Raw genomic sequence first — 23,888 nt, 5'->3', positions numbered from 1 at the left:
AGAGCTGGCAGAAGGAGCCAGGGAGCTGCATAGTTTCCCTGTGTTCCAGGAGGAGGGGATAATTCGAGATGTCCTCAGTCGCTTGGATCCCCACAAGTCCATGGGACCAGATGGGATCCACCCTAGGGTGCTGAGAGAGCTGGCAGATGAGCTGGCCAAGCCACTCTCCATCATTTTTCAGCAATCCTGGCTCACTGGAGAGGTCCCAGAAGACTAGAAGCTGGCCAACGTGGTGCCCATCCACAAGAAGGGCCGGTTGGATGAGCCAGGGAATTATAGGCCTGTCAGCCTGACCTCAGTGCCAGGCAAGATTATGGAACAGGTCATCTTGAGTGCAATCACATAGCACTTAGAGGATGGCCAAGGGATCAGGCTCAGCCAGTATTGATTCAGGAAGGGCAGGTCCTGCCTGACCAACCTGATCTCCTTCTATGATCAGGTGACCCGCCTGGTGGATGTGGGGGAGGCTGTGGATGTAGTCTACCTGGACTTCAGCAAAGCCTGTGGCTTGGATGGGAGCACACTGCGATGGGTTAGGAACTGGCTGGAGGGTCGAGCCCAGAGAGTGGTGGTGAATGGTGCCACATTCAGCTGGCGGCCAGGCACCAGTGGTATGCCCCAGGGATCAGTGCTGGGCCCTGTGCGCTTTAATATCTTTATTGATGATCTGGATGAGGGCATTGAATCCATCATCAGTAAATTTGCTGATGACACCAAGCTGGGGGCAGGAGTTGATCTGCTGGAGGGTAGAGAGGCTCTGCAGAGGGACCTCGACAGGCTGGACAGATGGGCAGAGTCCAACGGCATGAGATTGAACACATCCAATTGCAGGGTTCTGCACATTGGCCACAACAACCCCATGCAGAGCTACAGGCTGGGGTCAGAGTGGCTGGAGAGCAGCCAGGTGGAGAGGGACCTGGGGGTACTGGTCAATGGTAGGCTGAACATGATCCTGCAGTGTGCCCAGGCAGCCAAGAGGGCCAATGGCATCCTGGCCTGCATCAGGAACAGTGTGGCCAGCAGGAGCAGGGAGGTCATTCTGCCCCTGTACACAGCACTGGTTAGGCAACACCTTGAGTCCTGTGTCCAGTTCTGGGCCCCTCAGTTTAGGAAGGATGTTGACTTGCTGGAGAGTGTCCAGAGAAGGGCAACAAAGTTGGTGAGGGGTTTGGAACACAAGCACTACAAGGAGAGGCTGAGGGAGCTGGGGTTACTTAGCCTGGAGAGGAGGAGACTCAGGGGTAACCTTATTACTCTCTAAAACTACCTAAGGGAGGTTGTAGACAGGTGGATGTTGGTCTCTTCTCCCAGGCAGCCAGTACCAGAACAGGAGGACACAGTCTCAGGCTGCACTAGGGGAGGTTTAGGCTGGGTATTAGGAAGAAGTTCTCTAAAGAGAGAGCGATTGCCCATTGGAATGGGCTGCCTGGGGAGGTGGTGGAGTCACCATCATTGGAGATGTTTAGGAGGAGACTTGATGGTGTGCTTGGTGTCATGGTTTATTTGTTTAGGTGGTGTTGGATTGGTTGATGGGTTGGAAGCGATGATCTTGGAGGTCTCTTCCAACCTGGTTTATTCTATTCTATTCTACCTGAAGGGAGGTTGTAGCCAGGAATGGGTTGGTCTCTTCTCCCAGGCGACCAGCACCAGAACAGGAGGACACAGTCTCTAGCTGCACCAGGTGAAGTTTAGACTCGAGGTGAGGCAAAAGTTCTTTACAGAGAGAGTTATTAGCGTTTGGAATGGGCTGCCCAGGGAGGTGGTGGAATCACTGTCCCTGGAGGTGTTCAAGAAGGGACTGGATGTGGCACTTGGTGCCATGGTTTAGTAGTCACAAGGTGGTGGGTAACAGGTTGAACTTGATGATCTTTGAGGTCTTTTCCAATCTTATTGGTTCTATGATTCTGTCTGGATGTGTTCCTGAGTGACCTGCCCTAGGTGATCCCGACATTCTATGATCCCATGAAGTGAAACTATAACCTTTCCCTCACAGAACAATACATTCAACAGTTTTGAGTAGATAATCATATTTAGAATTCTTAATATGTTATGTTTTATGTAAAACCAGGAAATGTATGTAAATGATGGTCTTACAACTTTAAAACAGTGTCTTGATGTAAATCTATTGCCTTTGCCTCAACAAGCAGTTTTAAGTCCACAGACTGCACTTCAAGAGAGACTTTTCATTCACGTTTTTCATAGTCAGAGGCTGCCACAAATGGTGTTCAAGTAAAACAAGGATGGAAGATGCATTACAGAATGTGATCTACTTACTGGCTTTTATCAAACATGGTACCAAAAAATAATTGCAAAAGCAAATGATTCTGCAGAGAAGTGTAATCTCCAGATAATTTCCCAAACTCTATGATTTATTTTTACACAAACTGTGCTTGCTGTTGCCAAATTGTAAGCAAATAAATAAGCTGCATGGGCAGTTATTTTGTGTCAACAGACGAACATTTGTACTTCTTGGATCACTTTTTGCTTGCAGAACTATGGCCACAAACACAAATGTGAGGTGGAATACACTCAAATATAGTTCTGACATTCCAGAACACCTTAGCTGAAACACTTTAATAGCATAGAAAGCTCAAATTCTCTATACAGCAGCAGCAGGGTGATGTGTGAGCAGGAGAAACAAAAGAAAGTACATAGCAAAGGGAACAATGGCTAGCCCAGTAATTGGCGTTCTGGTGTCTTCTCCCCTTCCCCATCTTCAGCTCATGTACAGCATTCATGGCCCATTGCATTTGGTTATCACAGATATTCTCAAAGTTGTGTTTACTGGTACTGCTGTTTGCTGGAACAGCTCATACCTCATGAGTGCCCTTCTGCAGATTTAACAGCTCTAAATGACAGCATTTCCCCATTCTGTGAGGTCAGGGCTTAGAGGGCATGGCAACTGTACAGCTAAATGTGCATTCCATGGGCTCATGCCCACTAAACTCTGGCATCTGATCACTCATTCATGTTACCTTTCTGACCATAACATTTTGTTCAGGAAGATCACCAGAGGAAAATGGGAGTAATAGTTTCTAATAGTCTCTATCATTTTTCACCAAACTGGGGGGGGAAAGCATATGCCAGTTTATGCATATGTCCTACTTGATGTGGTTTGAACATTTGGCATAAAAGAAAAGCATGAGTGGCATCCAAGTGTCTTTGTCCATTTTAGGACAACGTAAAACATTGCCACCTTGCAGTCCTCCTGTGTCAAATAACATGTCTGCTTTAACGTGGGGGTTTTTTTGCAGTAGTGTCCATGAACAGGCTATGCAAAACTGCTGTCAGCACCAAGACAGGGACTTTCATACAAGTAAAGGCTGGAAATAAACAGCAGAACTTATCAATACAATATTTACTATTTTCTGCTGCAATGCTTCAGACGAGACTGCCAGCTGGTGCCACGTTTCTAAGAAAGCTGTCTCTCCCTAGTGTGATTGTCTACACATGCACATTTCCTAGGGCCCACACCAGAATCTCAAGTGACAACTCATATAGAAAAAAGCCAAGGCTGTTTCCTCTCCTCCAGGAAATATCACTATCTGCAGTCAGAGGAATATCCCAGGAACACGTAGTTCAGAAGGTGAAGAGGTTCTGAACTTGCATTCTCATCTTACTCATGCTCTTGGTTCTGGTATTAACTGCTACTTCCAATCTCAGGGTGGAAGACCAGCAATAAGATGACATGATGGAAAGCTCCTGTGTATTCTCTATTATATGCCTGGTGGTCAAAACAGAAACAGAAGGTGCTATTCAGGGCTTCATAATTTGTCTGGTTTGGGGCTGTTGTGGGAACAGTCCTAATGAGTTAAAATCTAACCTTGAAGTCTCAAAAATTGTTGTCCTTGAATAAGCTCAAGAGAAGTATTTAACAGCTGTATCACTTTGATTGTTTGTTAGTATTGAATTATGTGGGTTTTTTTTCCCCTGCAGGTTTTATTTGATGGAATGAATCACTACTGAAAAAGCATATGTTACATTCTATGAAAATAAATTAATGATCTCCTTCTCCTCATTTCCCCCACCCCACCCCCCCCATATGAAAGAAGAAACAATTGCCTTAGACTGAGACAATAGGTTTATTGAGAAGCTAGGGCACTAAACACTGACACAGAGAATCTACTGGCTTATTTTTGAGATGTGTTTTCTGAATTCCTAGATGATACAAATCAGAACACTGCAGGCAAGGAAGCTGCAGTTTCATTCACCTGCTTCCTGGCAGTTCAGCCAGTTGAAATCATTAGCTTACATAAGCCCACTTCACAAAATTAACCCATTTAGGTAACTGACAGTTGGAATGAGCATTTTCATTTAATTAATTGAATTTTCAAGGAGCAGCATGCATAGGATTTAAAAGTATTTTAGTCTGCCAATGCCCTTTGAGAGGTATTAATTTCTTAAAAGTTTCCTTAATAAAAATCTCTCACCAAAGAGTCATCATTAGGGGAAAAAAAACTACATAGTTAGTCAGGTATAAAGCTGCTTGTTTAAAAACCTATAGTAGTAACCCCTAAAACAGTGGTTCCTGCCAGGTGAGAGATGGAGCCTTTTGTAACTCTGAATCACAGTGTGTGGCTGGGGACAAGAAATAGAGATTAGTCTGTAGCCAGAGTCTTGACAAGTCACATTTCCTGCAACAGCTCGTTATGAGCATTGTTAAGGGAGCATTTTTTCATTTGTCTCTTCACACACACACTAGCTGGTCACAGCAGTATCTGTGTCCCTAATCTGATTAGCTCAATGGTATCTAAAAGTCTCTATTCCTATAGCTGTCAATTTATGGTTAAGTATTGAGCTGAAATAAAGCACAACAATTAACAAAGTGAAGGTGAGTATAGATGTTTGGAAGCACAAGGGAGGAGAGATAATGAAAATGCTGCAGGCTCTGCACATTCAGACTGCACCATTTGCGCACTTTGTCTGGCCTCCTCCCTGAACAGAAACAACAGAAACACTCAGCTTTGCCCACTAGTTTGTGGAACAGGCTGCCCAGGGAGGTGTTGGAGTCACAGTCCCTGGAGGTGTTCAAGAAACAGGTGGACATGGCACTCTGGGACGTGGTTTAGTGGCCATGATGGTGCTAAGATGATGGTTGCACTCAGTGATCTTACAGGTCTTTTCCAACAGAAACAGTTCTCTAATTCTACAATTCCATGAAGGATTCAACACCACAAATGCCGTTAAGTCCCTCTCACACACAGCACAAGCCTGTTCTCTTTAGTCAGCAGAGGTTTTGGGTTGGGGTTTTTCAGTTTGGTTTTTTTTTTGTGCAATACCTTGCACATGCCTTTGATGAAATATCAATTTGCCTAACTTCCAATTTACTACTGTAAAAAAGTTGTAGTTTTGTTCAAAACAGTTTGTAAGGTGAGATGGAAGAGAATATAGGCCAGGTATATATGTGATGCTCCCAGAGAAGAAAAATCTACTGGATTAAGTAGAAAAATTTTACTGTTTTCTGATTTGTTGGGTTTGAGGTTTTGTTGTTGTTGTTTTGGGGGTTTTGTTGTTGTTGTTTTGGGGTTGGTTTGGGTTTTGTTTTATTTTAAATACCATTGGATTGAAATGTGGAAAAAATCTCACAGAATTAGATATATCTAAATTTTCGTATTTTAAATTGCCTGATCATGGAAATTTGGGTGCTAATGTGAGGGCTACTTTGGGTATGGTGGTGTTTTGTATACTAGCTTACCAAGATCACGTGCCTGGACAGTAAAACTACTTATTAAAATGTTAAAAATGTGCAAGAGAATTTACTTTAAAATCAGGAAACAAGTTTCATCTAACACTTTTTTATGTCCTGGTGTGCCTCTGAGTACTGTGGGACTGAGCACTTATCAGGGTAAGTGTAATTTGTACATTGTAATTTGACAATGGAATCACAGAGCATGTAAAGGATCTAGCAAAGCTACAGAGGTTTCTCCACCTGGATTTGACAGCCTTAAATTTCTTTTTCATTTATGTGTTGTACCCTACAGATTTTTCATTGAAAGGAAAAATAATTGATTGTAGCAAGCACTATGTATTGAACCTAGCACTAAAACAATACTGGATTACTTGCATGTTTTGGGTTGGAATGCATCTCCAAAGGTCATCTAGTCCACTGCCCTGCATTGAGTAGGGACATGCTCCACTACATCGGGTTGCTCTGACCTTGAATATCTCAGTAAAGAATCATGGAATGGTTTGGGGTTGGAAGGGACCTCCAAAGGTCACCTAATCAAACACCCATACAGGGAGCAGGGACATCTTCCACTACATCAGGTTACCCAGAGATCTGTCGAGCCTGACATCTCCAGGGATGGGGTCTCAGCTACCTCCTTGGGCAACCTGCTCCAGTGTTCTGCCACTCTCATGGTAAAGAACTCATTCCTAACATTCAATCTACATCTACTTTAATTTCAAACCACTGGCCCTCATTCTATCACTACAGGCCATTGCAAAGGGCCCCTCTCCAGTCTTCTTGTAGGCCCCCTTCAGGTACTTGAAGGGTGCTATTAGGTCTCCCCAGAGCCTTCTCTTCTTTGGGATAAACAATCCCATGTCCCTCAGCCTGTCCTTGTAGAAGAGGCTGGAAATGTTTGGAAACCTCAAGTCCCTGGAGCCTTGTGATTGCTATTGCAGGACTCTAGGTGTTTGCAATGCAAGACCTCCAAGACAGCATCAGTGGTAGCACAAGCTCAACCTCAGTACTCACTCTGATGCTTTCAGATGTTGCTGAACTTTGGAGGAAGAAGGAAAACACAAGTTACTTTTCTCATCTTTAAAGTGAAACTCTGCAATAGAAAACACTCTGTAGAAACCATTTTGCTATTCCATAGCTCTTGCTGCAAATCACAGAATCATAAATGGTCTGGGTTGGAAGGGACCTCCAAAGGTCGTCCAGTCCAACCCCCTCTGCAGTAAGCAGGAGCATCCTCTACTAGATCAGGTGGCACAGAGCCCTATCAAGCCCCACACTGAATATATCCAGGGATGGAGCCCCAACCGCCTGCCTGGGCAACCTGTTCCAGTATTCCATCACTCTCACAGTAAAGAAGCTGTTTCTAACATCTAATCTAAATCTGCCCTTCTCTAGTTTGAAGCCATTGCTCCTCATCCTATCACTTCAGGCCTTTGTAAACAACCTTGTTCCATTCTTCTTGTAGCCCCCTCCAGGTACTGGAAGGCTGCTTGCTATTAGAATAGAATACATAGAATACATAGAATAAACCAGGTTGGAAGAGACCTTCAAGATCATCGCGTCCAACCCATCAACCAATCCAACAACACCCAAACAACTAACCCATGGCACCAAGCACCCCATCAAGTCTCCTCCTGAAAACCTCCAATGATGGCGACTCCACCACCTCCCCAGGCAGCCCATTCCAATGTGCAATCACTCTTTCTGTATAGAACTTTTTCCTAACATCCAGCCTGAACCTCCCCTGGCACAGCCTGAGACTGTGTCCTCTTGTTCTGGTACTGGCTGCCTGGGAGAAGAGACCAACATCCGTCTGTCTACAACCTCCCTTCAGGTAGTTGTAGAGAGTAATAAGGTCACCCCTGAGTCTCCTCTTCTCCAGGCTAAGCAACCCCAGCTCCCTCAGCCTCTCCTCGTAGGGCTTATGTTCCAAACCCCTCACCAACTTTGTTGCTCTTCTCTGGACTCGTTCCAGCAAGTCAACATCCTTCCTAAACTGAGGGGCCCAGAAGTGGACACAGAACTCGAGGTGCGGCCTAACCAGTGCAGTGTACAGGGGCACAATGACCTCCCTGCTCCTGCTGGCCACACTGTTCCTGATGCAGGCCAGGATGCCATTGGCCCTCTTGGCTGCCTGGGCACACTGCAGGATCATGTTCAGTCTACTGTCAACCAGCACCCCCAGGTCACTCTCCACCTGGCTGCTCTCCAGCCACTCTGACCCCAGCCTGTAGCACTGCATGGGGTTGTTGTGGCCAATGTGCAGAACCCGGCACTTGGATGTGTTCAGTCTCATGCCGTTGGACTCTGCCCATCTGCCCAGCCTGTCCAGGTCCCTCTGCAGAGCCTCTCTACCCTCCAGCAGATCAGCTCCTGCCCCCAGCTTGGTGTCGTCAGCAAATTTACTGATGATGGACTCGATGCCCTCGTCCAGATCATCAATAAAGATGTTAAAGAGCATGGGGCCCAGTACTGATCCCTGGGGCACACCACTAGTGACTGGCTGCCAGCTGGATGTGGCACCATTCACTACCACTCTCTGGGCTCGACCCTCCAGCCAGTTCCTAACCCAATGCAGTGTGCTCCCGTCCAAGCCATGGGCTGACAGCTTGGCCAGGAGTTTGCTATGGGGAACGGTGTCAAAGGCCTTGCTGAGGTCCAGGTAGACTACATCGACAGGCCTCCCCACATCCACCAGGCGGGTCACCTGATCATAGAAGGAGATCAGGTTGGAGAGGCAGGACCTGCCCTTCCTAAACCCATGCTGGCTGGGCCTGATCCCTTGGCCATCCTCCAAGTGCTGTGTGATTGCACTCAGGATGACCTGTTCCATAATCTTGCCTGGCACTGAGGTCAGGCTGACAGGCCTTTAATTCCCTGGCTCATCCAACCGGCCCTTCTTGTGGATGGGTACCACGTTGGCCAGCTTCCAGTCATCTGGGATCTCTCCAGTGAGCCAGGACTGGTGAAAAATGATAGAGAGTATTAGGTCTCCCCAGAGCTTCCCCTTCTCCAGGCTGAAGAATCCCAGCTCCCTCATCCTGTCCTCATAGCAGAGGTGCTCCAAACCCCTGATCAATTCTTGTGGCCCTCCTCTGGACCCTCTCGATCAGGTCCATGTCCTTCCTATATTGAGGTTTCCAGACCTGGATGCAGCACTCCAGTTGGGGTCTCACCAGAGCAAAGCAGCAGCATCACCTCTGTGTATCTGCTGGAAAGGCATCTTTTGATGCAGCCCAGGATGTGATTAACCTTTTGGGCTGCAAGCTCACACTGCCAGCTCATGTCCAGCATCTTGTCCATCAGCACCCCCAAGTCCTTTTCCTCAGGGCTGCTTTCTAGCACCTCATTCCCCCGTCTGTATTGATAGTGAGGATTGTTTCCCACCCAGGTGCAGAACCCTGCTCTTGCACTTGTTGAAATTCATGAGGTTCAACAAATTATTTAGAGATGCTCATGAAGCATTCAGTACACGTAAGTATATACATATCCTTAATACACTATTAAGATTACTCTGGCTTTTATAATGCAGTGTGCTGTGAAAGGAAACAAGAAGAAAGCTCACTATAGTTGCCTTTGTGTTTGTTCCTGTCTCGGTGTATGTACTGCTGGAAGGCAGCAACCTATATAGCATTACACAATAATAGGAAGTTTTCACACTGAGAAAGTGAAGATTGCAAATTGAACCACCCAAATGACAACCTCTTATTTATTCTGTAATTATACACAGTTGCCTTCAATATCCAATTTTGATGTTGTCATTGAAAACAATATGGCTCAATCTGCCTTTCCCTCGCAAGACAGTAAGGGGTGCTGGGCTGATAGCAACCCTGGAAATTTTATTACAGTTTCTAAATGCAAATTGGATAAACTGCGAAGGCCTTTTTGGAGTTTGAGGAGCTGTGAAAACCTTGTGAACCTATATTCAAGCTAAGAATACTAACTTGACTTGAGAAATTGCATATCCCTATGCCTTACAACTATCTTTCGGTTGTTTGGTTTTTTCCGACCTTTTCATAGAATCATAGAATCAATAAGGTTGGAAGAGACCTCAAAGATCATCAAGTCCAATGGGTCACCCAACACCTCATTACTACCAAACCATGCCATCAAGTGCCACCTCCAATCCCCCTTGAACACCTCCAGGGACAGTGACTCCACCACCTCCCCGGACAGCCCATTCCAATGGCTAACAGCTCTCCTAACCTCTAGCCTAAACTTCCCCTCGTGCAGCTTGAGACTGTGTCCCCTCCCAAGGCCATAAGAATTAGATGTCTTTATCCAAGACTACACTGTAATTTGAGAGCCAGGCATAGAGAGTGAAGAAATTCAAAGTTTGGTAAGGAGCATCCCCACTCTTTCTGCAGAGGTGTGAAAGGATGGGATTATTCTGTCCAAGTTGAGGACAGAAGGTTCTAGAGAACTGAGAAGCATGCACAGAGGAAGCAGCTCCAGGCGAAAGGAGAAGTAAATGGGCTTATTGTCCAAGCAAAAATGACCTTCATTTGGCTGCAGGATAGTCAAGACAAAAGAAATCCAGCTGACTGAAATACACACAAATGTGTTATGGTTCAGCAGCAATCCACAAAGAGGATACAACACTCTAAGTCTCTGGTCACACCCTGAAGATACTACAGATAGGTCAGGAAATAAGCCATGGAAAGGCAGTTTCATTTAGCTTTCACCTCCAGTCCCCTTTTTTGCCCAGCTGAAATTAGATGAATTTAGTATGAAGCCATTATAAACTTCATATGTTGCCTTCTCCTGCTCGTATGTGTCCCCAAACATAAAAATGTCCTCAAGGTTGATTCAGTGAGAAATATGGTATTTAAGCTAGTGAACTATCTTCAAAATTCAGCACTGACCCAGGGAGCTTGATGGAGCCAACTAGGAGGCTGTAACAGACATACATCTGCCAAAGAGGCTAAAATCTAATCACAATTAACTCCTATTCTCAACCCAAGAACTCTTTAGGGTATAGATATGCAGTTCAAATATCAGCTGGAAAGTACCCCATAGGGTTGTTACCAGACTTATTCAGAATGAAAATGCTGGGCTGTTTGCAATTACAGTCATGGCCTGTGCCTCACATGTAAGGGCACAGCATTATTTTTCCAAAGAATTTGGAATGGGAAGCTAAAAAAAAAAAAAGATTAAAAAAAAAAAATCAGTATAGTTTACTGGAGACAGAATGGTTTTATCTGAATTTGGCATGGATATGGAAATTAATTTCTTGCTCTTAAACACACAAGTTTACAATCACAAATGCAATGTGCCACCCTTAAAGCAACCCTGCAAAAATTCTGGGAGCCATCAGCCATTCCCATGCTCTCCCATTAAATCCTCTTCTTCCATTTTACTCACAGGTTTTTTCCCCAAGGAAAACCTTAGGGATGGTTAGCTCCTGAAATGATACAGCTGCTGAGCTCCCCTGATCTTCATGCCCTTCCACTTTTTTATCCTTTTAGCTCTTTCATACTACACATCAGCAAGAGTAAGACACAAAAGTGGGTTTTCTTCAGGGAAATGTTGGCAGTATCTAATGCACATGAAAACAGGAAAGTTTAACTCTAATCCTGAGGTTGCTGTCAAATTCATACTTTGATTAAATATAATGAAGGGAAGATATACAAACTCACATGTAAATAAAATGCTGCTTCTCCCGCAGTCACCATCATCTAATAAAGGTCATTTGATCTGTTTACAAAATAAATCATATTATTTTACACCCATGGGTAGCATTTAAGTTGTAGGAGACAATTTCATTCTAATTTAATGGCAAAGAGGCATGCCTAACTTAAATACCCATTAAACCCACTCCCTGGATTCAAGAAAATTGCATATTATGAAGGGAGGTAGACTCGCCTGTGCTTGTTAAACTGTTGAAATGAATGTGTTTAAACTTTATTTAGTGTACACAATTTTATCCATTCTCCCAAAATTCCTTAACTCATGCTAGATTTAAATGATTACTTTTCTGTCTCTTGCAGAGGGAGTGGAATGTGCAGCACTCCGGATCAAAAACACAAGTCTGGCCATCCCTATGAAAGTACCTCCAGCTCCCATTTGTCAGTAAAAAATTCTGCATCAACTCATAGTGTTTCTACTTTTAAATTAATCTACTCTGATCTTTTATTACATGATTATGTATTCAAGCCTACATAATAAACTTCCTTGTAACTCTGTAACTGGCATTTCATTCTTAATTGCTTGTTTTAAAGCGGTAGTTACAGAGGTGCACTTAGATAACGGCTTGCTTATACTAAATGCTATATATACTTCAAGAGATATCTGAACCTAAAGAATTTATCATAGATTTCTCTAAGGAGAGATTCAAGAGTGTGAAAACTACTGCGATGGACAATGTGATATCAGAGAACAGCATGACCTTGTATTTGCAAACACACATTGCTATCTGTATGTTCCCAGTAATTTCAGGTAAGTAGCATCTTTCTTTGCTGTACTATTACATACTTGGTAGAACATCAAAAAGCTGCCTGCAAACTTCCTAATTCTCCCAGAAAGTACTCTGAGTACAAACACCCACAGCTACATAACACCAGAGTCAAAGCCAGTCAAACTCCCACCAATGAAGTTCTACAATACCTTAGGCAAATTCAAGTATCAAACTAAGAAAGAATAATATACTGGCAGGTGTTTTGAGCACATCAAAATCATAGTGGACTAGTTAGTTAAGTGGGTATTCAGGCTCCTTTGTGTTTGCCATGAACACCTTAGCATTATGTCAGGGGCAATGGCTTTAAACTACAGCAGGGCAGATTTAGGTTAGACATAAGGAGGAAGTTCTTCACAATAAAAGTGGTGAAATCCTGGAACAGGTTGCCCAGAGTTGTGGTGGAGGACCCATCCCTGGAGACATTCAAGGTAAAACTTGATGGGGCCATGTGCAGTCTGATCTAGATGGAGATGCCCCTGCTCACTGTAGGGAGTTTGAACAAGGAGACCTTCAAGGGCACCTTCCAACTGGATGCATTCTATGGTACACGGAAGCTGGTATTTCAGGTTAGGTTTAAAAACTGGTTTATCTGATCAGGCTTAATAGCACTAGCAGATAAAGAGCAAAATATTTGCTACCATCTACCTTTTATAGCTTGTTTGGAGGCTACAAAGAGAGCAGAGGTCAATACTAAGAAGATATATTATTTTTAGAGAAGTAGTTCTCTCCTTTGTATTTGTTTGTGTCATGATATAGTCAAGGCAAGATCTTAAGTGGGTGCTTAAAGTTGGTCTCTCTTCACCAGTTGTCATTTCTGCATGTTAAAAATGCAGTGTTCTTTGTCTCCTTGTAGGTCCCCCTTTGTGCTTACAATGCAGGACTTAGTAATGTATCCTGGTTAGCTGCAGGTAGTCCAACATCCATTTACCACAGATTTACCTTTAACTTTCATCAGTCTGAAGAGCCATCATTAAGAACAGAGTGTCTTCAGTTTTCTTTCACATAAACTGTGAAAATTCCTTCCCTAAATATATCTTAAGCCAGGAACAAACTAGGAAATGACAGATTCTCTCTGCACATATATACACTGATTTAATTCTCTTTTCCCCCCTGGCTCTGCAGGGCCAAAACTAGTGAATTTGGTCATGTAAAGCCGAGATTTTTACCTTCCTTGACATACTACATAATAGGCCAAAGATAATAGACTTGAACACAATGACATTATTGAGAGCATGTCTATGCAGCACAATAAATTGTGTATAGTTACACAGGCTAGATTAAGGACAAGTACCATATTTTAACAGCACCTTCTGTACCTAGTTAATCACCTCTGTCAAGAAGCTGGCAGTTAGCATTGGTGGAACTTCAAGCTAATGCAGTCACATTGCTTCTATTAGCAGCTCAAGTCATCATTCAGGTATAAGGTGGGATATTTGCTACTTTAAATCAGCTTTTAGAAACCTGGTTTACCCAATAGCTTTTTTTCATACATTTAGATGCAAAGTCAGATTGGGTGAAGTTCAACCTTACATTGCTCTGTAAAGTTTTTGCTCCTACAGTATAGCTTGAATATTTGTTACTCACTTCAGAATCACAGAATGTTAGGGGCTGGAAGGGACCTTGAAAGGTCATCTAATCCAACCCCCTGCCAGAGCAGGATCACCTATACCAGATCACACAAGAACACGGTCAGGTGGGTCTTGAATATCTCCAGAGAAGGAGACTCCACAGTCCCTGTGGGCAGCCCACAAGACCAATCACATCCTGGACTACATCAAAAGAAGCATGGCCAACAGACACAGAGAGGTGATTCTGCCACTTCACTCAGCTCTGATGAGACCTCCCCTGGAGTACTGTGTCCAGCTCCAAAGCCCTCAACAGAAGGAGGACATGGACCTGATTGAGTGGGTCCAGAGAATGGCCATCAAAATGATCAAAGGGTTGGAACACCTCTGCTATGAAGACAGGTTGAGGGAGCTGGGGTTGTTCAGCCTGGGAAAGAGGAGGCTTCAGGGAAACCTAATAGCAGCTTTCCAGTACCTGAAGGGGGCCTACAAGAAGAATGGAAAGAGACTGCAGTAATAGGATGAGGGGCAATGGCTTCAAACTAGAGAAGAGCAGATTTAGACAGGATGTTAGGAACAAGATCTGCAACGTGTGGGTGGTGGAATATTGGAGCAGGTTGCCCAGGGAGGTGGTTGAGGCCTCATTGCTGGAGCTATTTAAAGTGAGGCTCGACGGGGCTCTGGGCAACCTGATCTAGTTGAGGATGTCGCTGCTTACTGCAAAGGGCGTTGGACTAGATGCCCTGCAGAGGTCCCCTCCAACCCAAACCATTCTATGAGTCTATGATTCTGTTTCCCTTTCAACTTAATTTAGACCACTAAGTATCAGAACAGATATAATATCAGAACTAGATATTAAATTTTTGGGTCCTTTTAAATTATTTTTTTCCAATGGGACTTAGAAGACTACTTTAGGAACTTGAGTAAATTACTCTTCTACTCCTGATCACTGCCTTGCATTTGCTAGGCTAAGTTAATAAAATCCTGCATAGTTTACAACCATTTAGCAAGAAGTAAATGATTTATTGCTGGCTTGATCAAGTGGGACCAGAGCACTCCATCACAGACATCAGAAGGATCAAAAGCAAAAGCTCAATGTGCCGCAGATCAAATATAAGCTATGCTTGTCATACTCTATCCAATTTGTGGATTCTCACTGCACTGTCCACTAAACTTCAAAAACACATAAATGAGAAGTCTTCAAACTTCCTAAGCATAGGTGGGGGACCACACAGCAGATTAACCTGGCCTGCCACCTCCTGGCTGTGCAGCTTTGGCGTAAAACTCCCTCCTAACATGCAGCCAGGTCACTCATGTAAGAGGTTAGTACCAACCACTCGATGTTAATGTGACTCCTAATGTTACTCAACAGAGCATCTATTGAAAGTGGCATTGATTTTGTCCCAGCAAATCTTCAGAAAAATTACAATAGACAGGCATCCAAACAGAGTCAGGTGCTCTCTCTCACTACTTGGGGAAAACAGAAATTGTTTTCAGTTCTTCTGGCATTTTAAATGGATGTTGAGTCCATGAGAAGCAGTACTTGAACTACTATTTCTGTTTCCTTTCAAAGCACTTCTGTCTTCATTTAAAGAATCCCCCATAAGAGTAAAACAAACAATCTCATTGAATTGGAGAGAAATACAGAATTATATTCAAAAATACACAGGAAAATACAGAACACATGAATCCTTAACACCTAATACATATACAGGATACATGAAAACTCAAAAAAACCCCTCCCCCAACCAGACTAAATCACAAACCCTAGTGCTCATTTTCTCCCCTCCCTCCCCCTGGCCAAAATTGCATAGGACAAATTAGTCATGCCTCTGCAGGGCATAAACAGGACTACTCTCCCATGTTACCAGATGAGGACTCCCTCAAGAGAGCCAAAAAGAGGGATAAAAGAGAGAAAACAAATCATACAGCCCCTTATAAAGAGATTGCAAAATTATGGGATTGAATAACAAAATCACAATTTCCTGGGTCCACCTCCTGGACTGTCTAGCCCCTGGAGGACTTTCTGTCTCTGTGGTTAAGACATCCAGTGCTTAACCCCATGACAGCTTTACATGGGAGGAAAGGTGGTCTTAGGAGAGCCAGGACAGAGAGTCCTTGCCACAGACGGCAGAGGTTCAGTCATGATGCGTATGCACTTCCATCTTCATAAAACAATGGGAAATGGCATTTGTCCGTCACTTTAAACCTTCATTTGTGCTTATTCATCTGGCTGTGCCACACGTGGTTTGTGAAAACTAAAGCAAGTGGCAACACTACTTGACAAATTCATAAAATCACAGAATGCACTGGGTTGGAAGGGGCCACTAGGGGTCATCTAGTCCAACTGCCTGCAGTAAGCAGGGACATCCTCCACTAGATCAGGTTGCTCAGAGCCCCATCAAGCTTGACCTTGAACGTCTCCAGGCATGGGGTCTCCACCACCTTCCTGGGCAACCTGTTCCAGTGTTCTGCCACCTTCAGAATAAAGAACTTGTTCTTAATTGCCAATCTAAATCTACCCTGCTCTAGTTTAAAACCACTGATCCTTGTTCCATTGCTACAAGTCCTTCTAAACAGTCCCTTCCCAGCTTTTCTGTAGGCCCCCTTCAGGTACTGGAAGACCACTATAAGGTCTATCCAGAGCCCTCTGTTCTCCTGTCTGAAATAACCCAATTCTTTCAGCCTGTCGTTGCAGGGGACATGTGTCTGTCTTGGACCAGTACAGATTAGGGGTTGTCCTGCTGGGAAGCAGATCCATGGAGAAGGACCTAGGAGTGCTGGTGGACAGTAAGTTATCCATGGGACAGCAATAAGCTCTTGTGGCCAACAAGGTCAAGGATATCCTGGGGTGCATTAAGAAGAGTGTGACCAGCAGGCAAAGGGAGATTCTCTACACTCTTCAGCCTGCCCTAGTGAGACCACATTGTGTGCAGTTCACAAGGAATAGGGATATACTAAAGAGAGTCCAACAGAGGGCTATGAGGATGATGAAGGGACTGGAACACCTGTCTTCTGAGGAAAGGCTGAGAAATCTGGGACTGTTTAATCTGGAGAAGGCTAACAGGGGATCTTATTAATGTTTACAAATATCTGAAGGGTGGGTGTCAAGAAAGGGGCAGTCTCTTTTCAATGGTGTCCTGTGATAGGATGAGGGGCAACAGACATGAACTGGAACACAGGAACTTCCACCTCAACATGAGGAGAAACTTTACTGTGAGTGTGATGGAGCACTGGAACAGGCTGCCCAGAGAGGTTGAGTATTCTCCTTCCCTGGAGACTTTTGAGACCCATCTATGTGTTCCTGTAAGAAATGTGCTAGGTGATCCTGCTTTGGCAGGGGGTTGGAACTTCATGATCTCCAGAGGTCCCACCCCACTCCTAGCATTCTGTGATTCTGTGAGTCTATAAATGAAACTTTAGAAAAGAAAACAATTACCCATGCAAACAATGGAGTAATATGAATATGGTTTTAGTATGTGGTCTTCAGAATCCAGGAGATTTCGTAATACCATAATTGAAAGGACATCAAATGAGGCACAATTTGGAAAAACTAGTTTGCATGCAGTGTGCAGCAGCAGTTCACAAAGATATGCCTTCTGAAGAGGTCATGCTTCCCTTTGCAAATTATCAAAAATAGATAAAAGCACTGCTTTAGATATTTCGCATTACAATATATTTAGCTAGTTACATTTCTGTCACGGAGCAACCATGGAAAACTTCCAATAAATTCTGATCACTTCATATCAATTAAAATGCATCATTGACCCTGTGAGGATGAAGTATTATCGGGTCATGGAGCTAACATATTGTTAGATTTTATGGTTAATCAGATTATTGCAGACCATAAATATTCATGATAAAAGAGAATCAGTTTTCATGCCTAGTCACAGTTACAAAGAGACTAAATTTGTGCATCTGTATGGACACTGACACTGTTGGCAGGTCCTTGGAAAGCTAGATTTGACAAAATATTCTTTACAAACTTGGCCACAACAGTTATTTAAATCCCCTTCTTCAAACCATTCCTGCTTTGCCCATAAGTTCAGTCCATATATAAAACAATAACAAAACTATCCTAGAAATAGGCACACTTGTTGAACTGCAAATAAATAAATGTTTAACTATACTATTCCCCTTCCCTTTAGGTCCCCCAGAATCGTCAAAATAAAACCTTTTGTTCTGAATGTGAAAGTGTAAGTATCGGGCTATTCTGGAATTAACTTTACAGAGTATTCTGCTGTTACTTCCCCTTGGATAAGGAAGAGGTGTGGCTGTAACCCATCCAAATTCTGTAAGGTCTTTGACACAATTCTCCAAAACCTCCTTCTTTATAAATTGCAGAGATAAGTATTTGATGGGTATACTGCTTGGGGATGAGGAATTGGTTGGATGATCACATCCAGAAGACAGTGGTCAGCAGCTCTACATCCACATGAGACTGGTGATGAATGCTGTCTCTAAGGGGCCCATATTGGAATCAGTGCTGTTTAATCTCTTAATGAATGACAGTGGAATCAAGAGCACACTCAAGTTTGCAGACAACACCACACACTTGAAGGACAAGGTGCCATACAGAGGGACCTGAGAATGCTCAAGAAGGGGGCCCATTTGAACCTCAAGGCCATGTGCAAAGCCCTGCATCTAGGTCAGGGCAACCCCCAGTATCACTACAGGCTGGGGCTGAAGGGATTGAAAGCAGCTATGAAGAGAAGGTGCTGGTGGTTGAAAGACTGGACATGAGCTCCAGAAGGACCTCATTGCAGCCTTCTGAGAAAGGCCATTCTCTGCACATGCAAATCACCTGGGAGGTGATGATTATATCAACAACTGAGGAGTATCTCAACAAAAATAAGAGGTATCATTTCTGCCCACAAATGTGCAACATAGATAAGCACGTTCTGGCCTCACAAGCCCAAGGGTGTGTGGTGAACAGGTGGGAAGCAGAGGGGCAGAGGCCACTCAGTGCTGATTCCTGCAAGACCCCCTGGAAGTAACACCTGAAAGTCAAATATGCATTATATTGTGACTTCAGTGTGGGTCCAGGTGGAGCTGTGATGAATGAACTGTACTGAAGCCCCAGGCTTTGCCTGCTCTGGAAGAGAAGAACTTCACTGAAAACACTACACACTGGAGTGTGCTCAGAAGAGATAAAACATCACTGAACTTGCCAGGACACTCAGACCTCTCTGCTCCTCTGGCTCACAAGCTGAAGGGACTTGGCATTTCCCTGCCTTTTCCCAGCCAAAGACTGAAAAGTGCCTTGGGGTGGTAATATCTCTCCTGCTCTCTCTCTCTCCCTTTCTCTATTTTCCCTCCCCCTTTCTCTCCCTGTTCTCCCTTCCTCTGTTTTGTTTACATCATTATTTAATAAACAACCTCTCTTTGCTATTTGGCCTCATTTGTGCCTTAATTTCACTCATGGGAGTGTTCAAAAAAGAACCAAGTGTCCTTCCTAACTTCTGGACTGAGACACTTTTCTGTACTTAAAAAGGGCTTATAGGAAAGATGGGAACAGTCTTTTTACCAGGGCCTTTACAAGGGGTGGAGGTTTTAAACTGAAAGATGGGAAATTCAGACTACATAAAAGGATGACTTTTTTTATACTGAGGATGGTGTAACACTGGAACAGGTTGTCCAGAGAACATTTCAGATACTCCATGAATGGGGCTTTGAGCAACCTGATCTAGTTGAAGATCTCCTTATTCACAGAAGACTGGTTGTAATAGAAGGCCTGTAAAGGTCCCTTCCAACCCAAATCATTCTATGACTCTATGACAGTTATGGCTTTGAGAATGAATGTGAGTTGGACATCTTTGTTAAACAAGGCAGCTTCAGAAGAGCAATGAGTCAGAAACAGGAGCTGGAAAACCTTGGTCTAGATGTTGCTCAAGATGACTTAATCTAATGTAAAACCTTCAGTATTGACCACCATTCACATATGCTTTACATATAAACCAAGAAACCCTTCCCTTTACAAACTAGTTGTTAATTTGCATAGGAAAGAAAATCTTTCTGCATTAATATGCAGCTACAACACATCAGTTAAAAAAAAAAATCATAGTATAAATACTGTAAACCATAAACACTTATGAATAATTCTGAAGGTTGAAAAGTTTATATGGAAATAAGATAAAATGCTAATTGCTGCCTTTTTAAAAGAAGCTCTTTCCTACAGATACTGATCTCCAGTATTTTAATGCTTCCTGAATTCTACTCTATAGATGTGATGTAGGAAGATCACCTGATTTAATCTGAGGTGCACACAACTCAGGTTGGGGACAGACTATACTTGATGTGGGAGCACAGAAACTTTAAAAGGTAGAAATGGTGAACCATGGATAAATACCCATGGTAAAATGCACTGCTCAATGCTTTACTTTGCATTCCAGACATGTTATTCTTGGATTTTTAAAATGTTGTGGCTGAAAGTGTACATTCTTGAAAGATGACTCAAACACCAAGCACAGAATTTGTCCACAAGCCATTAGATAAGCCCAGAGACCTACCATGAAGAACCACAGCTTTTGAGCATCATATCTCTCTGCCTATTTGGAAAGCTCTTCTACAAGACTGGTGTCATGTCTATACTTAGCATGCATCATAAATAAGTTAAGTTACATAATTTTGCTTTCAGGTAGCTGTGGGAAGCTCACTGCTTTTCTATTTTTAGGATATAAATCTATAGCAGGTCACAGAACCCTTATCTGTCTTACAGACAGAAGCCTTATAAGTTCTTCCAGCCCTTGGAATCAAGACTTGTCAAAAGCAGGCGATCTTGCAGATTGCTCCTTTTAGGTAGGGAGACCAGTGGGGGCAGTGTCTTTTGACAGAGCTTATTTTGCCACAAAGAAGGCACTATGTCCTGTTTTCTGCAACACAGCAGGAGGTACCATTTAGGCTACATCCTTTAGACTACAAATAAAGCCTTTGAAAAATAAAGAACAGTCAAAGTTCTCTTCCAGCTGTACCTTGTGTATTTCTGGGCAATGGCAGTGAAAAGTTGGTGCAGATGTTTCTGTAACCACTACTGCCCTATTTTTCTGGAGCTATTTTAAGATGAGAAGCATCTATCACCATCTTTTAACAATTCCCTACCAATATGACAACTGTGCAAGTGCCTTTTATTCTAAGCCAAAAGCAGCCCCATGGAGATCAGACAGTTGCATAGTTATGCTGGACTCAGTCAGTATAGCTCATATACAAATGTACCTGAGCTACCCATTCAGTGGCATCTTTTCTCTTTTTTATTTCAGCTTCTTCATTAAGAATTTAAATGTCATATTTTGCATTGCTATTAAAACAGGAATTTCCATCTCATCCAGCTCTTTTCACTTGCTTGAAATACTCTGAAACAAGAGCACTTTGGCACTAAGGAGATCTCACAGTTAGAGCTGGGGGAAATAAATAAGGAAATAAATAAATAAATAGGAAACAAATGCTATTTTTCACTTTGTGGATACAGAGCAACATAAAGCACTTAGCATTTTCAAAAGAGACCACAGGCACTTGGTTTCATAGCAAAACACAGCTACAACACTCAAAGCAGCTGTGTACATTTGTTATGAATTTTAAGATATAATAACCTGCATGTTCCTTTAACACAGACACAAACAGAGATATCAAGTAAGCAGCTGAAACAGGAAAAAGTATAACCCTCTGAGGGAATAAAATTCAAACTGACTGTCACATGTTTAAGCCAACAAGGAGAGAGCATTTACTGTGTTACCTGGCAGTCTGTCATCTACCAGGTTCACTTAGTCCTCCTCCCTTCTATTGCACATACACAAAATGTCCTCTTACCACTCCAAATGTATGTATGGTACAAGTAGTTTTCTCAGATCTAGGCATTAAAGAAATTACCTGAAAACAGATAAGCTCAGCATTTCTTTCAAGTGTCACACATATAACCAGTACAAAAACATCCTACTAAAAGCAGTGAGATGTCCAGCTGCCTTTTGACCTGTCAGGGTGAGAGACAATGAGCCATTTCATCAGCACCAGTTGTTGTTGATTCAAATTTGAGACAACTGAAGACACCCCCAGTGGAAAACACAAGCCACTGAAAAATAATTGCTCTATTTGTAAATTAAGTTAATTCCCTTTAAGAGTGCCATTGTTGACTGGTTCTACAAAACTCAGCAAAAAAAAGGTTATTTCTTTTACAAGCTTCCTTTGAATCCACAATCTTCAACATTTTGTACAATGACTTACGCCATAGGTGGAATCCAAAATCCAGCAAGTGCCTATACCCTTTCCTGATAAAGTACTTGTTTCTCCCTTCTCCAATTCCACCAAACTCCAGCCCTGGAGATGCAAGAAATATGATGACTACTTTCTGCTACAGTTAAGTCACCTCCTGCAAACATACCAAAACCTGATTTTTCCATTATAAACCATGCACCAGCCCCTCTCATAAATTTTAATGGAAGTATGGTAGCCTGTTGGCATCACAGAAAGGATTAATTATGCAGAGGAGATCTGGAGGCATGTCATGAGGGCTGCAAAAGGGAGTGCTGGAACTCAAGGGCAGTTTTCTGTGGCACAACCTCCTTTTGGGAATCATTCTCTACACAAAGAAGAACTGCTGTGCAAAGTATGTCAAAGCCTAGATTAGCATTAGGAAAATAACTAGGGTAAAATTGATTTAAATAATTACATGAAATTGTCAAAAGAAGATTTTTTGTTGCTTGTGGATGAAGAACTAACTTAAGATATTTAAATTATAATTCTGTAATTGACACATGCACATTTTTAAAAGGATATAATCATCTTGATGTCAGATACAGACTTCTGCAAAGAAAAAATAATGGCACTTTCTACACAATATTTTAATGGCAAGATTAGACATCCATGTCAAATTACTAGCATTTTTCTTTGAGACAAAAGTCATTTCCACACAATTACCACAGTGATCCTTCTCCTCACATTATTTCTAGGACTTTAGTGGCTGGAGAGCTGCCAAACAGAGAGGGACCTGGGGGTGCTGATTGACAGCTGCCTAAACATGAGCCAGCGGTGTGCCCAGGTGGCCAAGAGGGCCAATGGCATCCTGGCCTGCATCAAGAATAGTGTGGCCAGCAGGAGCAGGGAAGTCATTGTGCCCTTGTACTCTGCATTGGTTAGGCCGCACCTCGAGTACTGTGTCCAGTTCTGGGCCCCTCAGTTTAGGAAGGACATTGAGACACTTGAATGTGTCCAGAGAAGGGCAATGAGGCTGGTGAGAGGCCTTGAGCACAAGCCCTATGAGGAGAGGCTGAGGGAGCTGGGATTGTTTAGCCTGGAGAAGAGGAGGCTCAGGGGTGACCTCATTGCTGTCTACAACTACCTGAAAGGTGGTTGTAGCCAGGAAGGGGTTGGTCTCTTCTCCCAGGCAACCAGCAAAAGAACAAGAGGACACAGTCTCAAGCTGTGCCAGGGGAGATTTAGACTCGAGGTGAGGAGAAAGTTCTTCCCCGAACAAGTCATTCACCATTGGAATGGGCTGCCCAGGGAGGTGGTGGAGTCAGCATCCCTGGAGGTGTTCAAGAGGAGATTGGACGTGGCACTTGGTGCCATGTTCTAGTCATGAAGTCTGTGGAGACTGGTTGGACTCGATGATCCTCGAGGTTTCTTCCAACCTTGGGGATACTGTGATACTTGCTCCTGTGGCACATGGTATAGAGCAGCAGGATTCCCTTTTTGGACTGTGAGGACCACTTTCCTATACCAGTTAGCAGTACAGGACAGTGAAGACCCTTTCTAAGCACCTAACAGATGTGATGGCTCCCAGCCAACTGATTCATTGCAGATGTGCTGCCTTAATGCAGACGCTTGTGGGCAAGTATCTTTGTCACAACCATGCAAAGACAGTGTGCATCCTGTAACACACAAGTGTGTACCCAAAAAAGGCACAGGATGGTCAATGCAAGGGGCTGCTGGGAGCAGACTACAAGGGTGGTTGCATTGTCCAAATATAGTACCTGTTACAAAACATACAAAAACTATTAACAGCGGTCTGCAAAAGCCTTTCAAGCAGTACTGCTGCTCTGATTTTTCCAGCTAAAATTCACTACTGTGGAAGCTGCCATAAACTTAGGTGGCATCAGAAACTGCAGCAGCATACTATCCACAATCATGCCTGTCTGGTGGCAATGAGGTGTTCAGCTTATCTGGGCAGATAGAAGTTAGCCCTGGATAG

The sequence above is a fragment of the Dryobates pubescens genome, chromosome Z, assembly GCF_014839835.1.
Source record: "Dryobates pubescens isolate bDryPub1 chromosome Z, bDryPub1.pri, whole genome shotgun sequence".
Classification (NCBI taxonomy): domain Eukaryota; kingdom Metazoa; phylum Chordata; class Aves; order Piciformes; family Picidae; genus Dryobates; species Dryobates pubescens.
This window is presented reverse-complemented; position numbering follows the sequence as displayed.